General features: G+C 35.9%; 1 pseudogene; it reads left to right on the top strand.

The window, feature by feature from the left end:
• The first annotated feature begins 660 nt into the window (after window positions 1-660).
• Window positions 661-4,882, top strand: LOC127236591 (histone deacetylase 1-like; annotated as a pseudogene).
• The last annotated feature ends 477 nt before the right edge of the window (window positions 4,883-5,359 follow it).

Here is a 5,359-nt window from a genome sequence, read left to right as displayed (position 1 = left end):
AAGTACTAGTTCAAATTGTCCAATTATTTAAAAATGCCTCTCCTTTTGGAGTGAGATAGAAGATTTTCAGCTAACAAAAGTTGGCAGTTAGAGAAGCTTTTGGCTTGTGTTAGATTTAAACTTCTCCCTCAGTGACATTGTAGGATTTGGGTGTATATCCCTTAAGGGAATTCTTCCAAAGACACAGGCTTGAGATCAGGAAGCGTCAAGTCTGCCAACTTTGAGAATCCCAAAGCTATTTCAATCCTGGGCTCTCATCCTCTACTCACAGAGCTGTACTGAAGAGTACCAGATTCCCAAGTTTTAGGACGATTGACTGAAACTTCAAGCCAAAATCACAGCACCATTTTAAAAACGTACTAACTACCATAGTGCAAGCCAGACCCCAAGCAGAAAAATATTTTCACCTTCAGCATGCCATTTTCCCCTTAGGAGAGCACTGTGTGTACCAAAAACTGTGATAATTTGTGAAGACTTCCTGCCCCCAAGGGTTCCCGTGAATGACCCCTTCCAGTCTATACACCTGCAGCACTGTAGGGAAAAAGGAAGGATAAGAACAAATCCTCCAGAGCACTGAGTCTTAGTCCTGCTTCCATGTTGTGCACATGGTGTCCACAACAGACACACCATCAAAGGTCTCAAACCAGGGTCATGACAAGGATGTCTGATAAAGAACAATTGGCTATCAGGTGGGTACCAGACAGGAGGAGAAGTGGTTTCTGACAGCAACACTGTTAGAGACCTTACCAACTCACTGTGCCGATATCTACAAGGGGGTAGAGTTTACCCTTGAGATGTGCCAGCTACACGAAGCCCTCAGATCATCTGTGATAGGCCTAAACGCCCCCACATTCGCTCTTAGCTTGCAGTCAGGTTCCTTACTTGTTATAAAGTGATGCTTTCAAATCTTCCCTCTGCTGCTTTTCGCCTGAATTTAGAAATGAATAATGATTTGAAATCTTGAAATTAAGCATGATTTGAAACTTTCTCAATTTATTGACCTACTCCACAGTCCTCTAACTCATGTCTCCAGCGCATCTAATGCCATCCCCTCTGGTTAGAGCCTTTAGGATTCTTTCTCATTTTAAACCATCCTACTCTGTTGATAACCGCCACAATCTAGTGCAGCAGCCAAAGCTATGAATTTCTTTTTCACTCTCCTTCCAAATTCCTGTACTTAATTCCAACTCTCATGTATCCACACATTGTAGTATACTAAACAGGTTTCTCAGTGAACTCATCCAAAATAAACTTACTCCCCTAGAGAACCCTTTCTTTCAGATTCCTTTTTGATACATACATGTAATTTGTTGAAGGTCTATTAAGCTAAGAACTCCAGAAGCAACCATTTTATCATTTATCAACAAGTTTTATTTGAATTTGGTTACTATATTGTTTTTTTTTTTTCTTTTGGTTTTTGCAGACAGGATTTCTCTGTATTACTTTGGAGCCTGTCCTGGAACTCACTCTGTAGACCAGGCTGGCTGTGAACACACATAGTTCTCTGCCTTCCCAGTGCTGGGATTAAAGGCATGCGCCACCAACACCCAGCACTAAATATTCTTGATTCACTATTTCAACAGATTTTCTGCTTTTCTCACTGATATTTCCAATTTTTTTAAATTTTGTTTTTAGGAAGATTGTATGTTTATAATATGTATTTGTGTATATACTAAAATAAATATGTGTGTGTATGTCTGTGTCTGTCACCAGTTATGGCAATTGGGGATGGCTTCAGAGGTTGAAAATGGTTTTCAAATCCCATGTAGCTGGAGTTACAAGTTTTGGTTAGCTATCTGATGTGGGAGCTAGGAACAAACTACTCGCCAATTAGCAAGCATTTCTAACAGCTGATACATCTCTCCATCTCTGTATAAAGCATGTATTTTTCATGACCATTTCTTTCAAAAAGAATCTATATCTATAATAGCTACCAAGTAGTTATAGAATAGTTGTAAGATTTATTAACTTTTCTAAAATGTGATTTGCATTAAAATAAAATCAGATCGTTTAGCTTTGAATTTTTATAATTGATAGGTTATCTAGTCATGTTAAGCTTGTTTTTATTTTATTTTTTTCATTTCAAAGAAATCCCATTGCTTTCTTCATTTTTATTCACTGTTGAACTCATTCTTACTATCACAGCTTAGTTAAATGTTAATTATTATTCCCCTCTTTTTGTAAGTACTTTGTAAATTTCACCTAGCTAACAGTGGTTAATTACACTTTTAATTACCCTTTTACAAACTATTTCCTTCACTGGATTTGACTTACAAAATCCTTGGAATTTTTCACTCAAAATGCATCCGTCAGCCTTGGATGCTTATATGCTCCAGCTTGAAGATTAAGCAATTTCTCATGGAAGAACTATAATTTCAAAACATTATGGAAATGAAAACATTAATTTATTCAGGAAATATAAAAACATCCAGCAGGTCAATAATAATTCTCTTGTATAAATATGTAATCATTTAGTGGTTTTGTAGATGAAATTGTCATTTACTTATATAAACAAAGCATTAATTGTATGCAGTTCTTTGTGAAGATACCACAGGTTCTCAAAAATGGATTTAATGCTTCATATCATCAAGAAAATGAAAATTTAAGGCACATGTTTATCCCTCAATTAAGATCAATTTCCAAGATATTTGACAATGTTACTTAGAAAAAATATTCTAGAGACTTTAGTATTATGTAAGCTATTTTAATATGTGACTTTCAATATTCCCCAAGCAATACACACACACACACACACACACACACACACACACACACACACACAGATTGAATTCACTGTTTCCAAAAACATGTTTTACTTTTTCTTCATATTAATTTTTAAGAATCTAGATTTAAAAATGAATCTAGATAAAAATAAATAACAAGTACAAAAATATGCTATAATCTGGACAATTGAAAGTAAGTTTTAAAATTTATTTAAAATACCAATACAAGTAAAATAAAATTTAAAAAAATGTATATTCTTGGACCCTTGAACATCTGAATCAGACAGCTCTCCAGAACACAAGCCACATACTCACTGACTTTAAAATGTATATTACTGTCAATTGAAAATTTTAAGGGATTCTTACACCCGAAATAGCTCAGTTGGGAGAGCGTTAGACTAAATTTTCAGGGATTCTTATAGCCCTTAAATTGTAATAAAATGATTTATTGAAAAGGAATATTATATGTAAACCATCATTCCTATCCACTTAGCCTAATTCCATAAACAATTTAGAATACTTAGAGTGTTCAGGATCCTTAAGAATTACTAATTTTAATTACTTCTAAATTGAAGGTTAAATACAATTGACTCCATAACCAGCCAGTTTAAAATATTGGAAAATACACCGTGTTTGAAATATGAATGCATGAGTTTGAGGTCATGCTTTGCTACTTAGTAATATTTTCACCTGTGGAGAAGTATTTAACCTCTTTGACATTATTCATGTAAATTAAATATATGAATACTAATGTGTTACATTAACAAAAATATGCAAGATATAGTATGAGTATTTAGATATGAAAATATAGTATGAGTATTTAGCTATGAAAATGATGAAAATATTTATATTTAGTACATGAAAGCAGAGACTGTAGAATGATTAATTTCAAAAGCAACATATACATTTATGCTGTTTATAGATGTCTTTTCAAAAAAGTTTTCATTTCTTTGTAACTTTAGTTTTTGCTTGCATACACAGACAGACAGAGAGAGAGAGAGAGAAAGAGTGAGAAAGAGAGAGAGAGAGAGAGAGAGAGAGAGAGAGAGAGAGAGAGAGAGAACAAAGGACGTTTGCACTAAGCACTAAGGAGTTTGGGGGAGGAGGACAAACAGATAGCAGCCTTGACTAGACACTGAGCCCCTGCCTTAGGAGACTCCCAAAGGCAACAACTGTATATTCTTTTCCTTTTGTGGAATGTAGAACCAGTTTATAAACAAGTAGAACAAAAAAACCAAAAGGTAGAACATGAGCCTATAAAAGAAGAGGAAATATAATGGATGTGGGAGAGTAAAAAGTCTGTAATGCAATACTACATAGACTGAAGGGAGGGCCAAGTGACACAGATTGGGGGCATCAAGATCAGAGGCAGTTACTACGACTACGGAGATGTTGGCAACTTTTATGGACAAAGTCACCCAATGAAGCCTCACTGAAAACACATGGTTTACAATATTTTGAATTTTATGCTCAACTATGGCCTGTATCGTAACGGAAAACTATCACCCACACAAAGCTAACGCTGAAGAGATGAGCAAGTGCCACAGTGATTACAACATTAAATTCCTGCATTCACCTAGCCCTAGAATCATATCTGAGTACAGCAAGCAGAGCAGAGATTCAATGTTTGTGCGGACTGCTCAGTATTTAATTTCTTATTTGAGTGGTGTCAGTTGTCTTCTGGTGGTGTGAAAGTTAATAAGCAGCAGATGGACATCGATGTGAACTGGGCTGGTGGCCTGCATCATGAAAAGTCTCTAGCAGTCAGTTTCTACTACATCAATGATATCTCATTCGCCATCCTGTAACTGCTAAAGTATCACCAGACTGATATCCACCATGGCAAAGGCATGGGAAAGGCCTTCTATGCCACAGACTGGATCATGACTATGCCCATTCATTAAATACAGAGAATACTTCCCAGGAACTGGGATTTGCAAAGGCAAATAACATGTTGTTAACTACACACTTCAAGATTTAATCTATTAATCTATGGTGAGTCTTATGAAGCCATTTTCATGCCAAGCATGTCCAAAAGAATGCTGCTGTTTCAGCCTAATGCAGTGGTCTTCGAATATGGCTCAAGGTTCCTGTCCATGGATCAATTAGATTGCTTAAATCTGACATTCAAGGCCTACTCAACTGGAGGGAAATCATGATTGGCACTGGAAATCTGCCAACTTTCTGGAGCAGGTAAAGTCATGGGTATTAGAAAAATATCTACTACCACAACTTTGCTAGACTAGAATAACTTCAAATTGCTTAATGAATGTTATCCTCATACCCATAGATAAGTGTAGCTATCATCACCCCTCAATGATGCCTCTCCACAGCAAATGTAGACTATAACAGAAAACTACATCTAGACAGATGGATGAAATCAGGAGATTATGAGAATCCCCGCCCCCCCAAAAAAATAAAAATGAATATATCTACATAACATCTCCTACATCTATGAGTCACATAATAGTGAGCTACAGGGGTAGAAAGATTGCAAGATGATAAGTTTCCACAGGACAACTGCTGTGAGACAATTTCTCATATAAATGGCTGAATAAAGATATCAGTAATGGCAATATCGAAAGGCGTACTTATTGTGAAAATGGAATCCATAATCTTTGCTAGGATCTAAAAGC

This window comes from Phodopus roborovskii, unplaced genomic scaffold (genome assembly GCF_943737965.1).
Source record: "Phodopus roborovskii unplaced genomic scaffold, PHOROB, whole genome shotgun sequence".
In the NCBI taxonomy this organism is placed as follows: Eukaryota; Metazoa; Chordata; class Mammalia; order Rodentia; family Cricetidae; genus Phodopus; species Phodopus roborovskii.
Note: the sequence above shows the minus strand (reverse complement) of the source record. Positions and strands in the feature narration are given on the sequence as shown.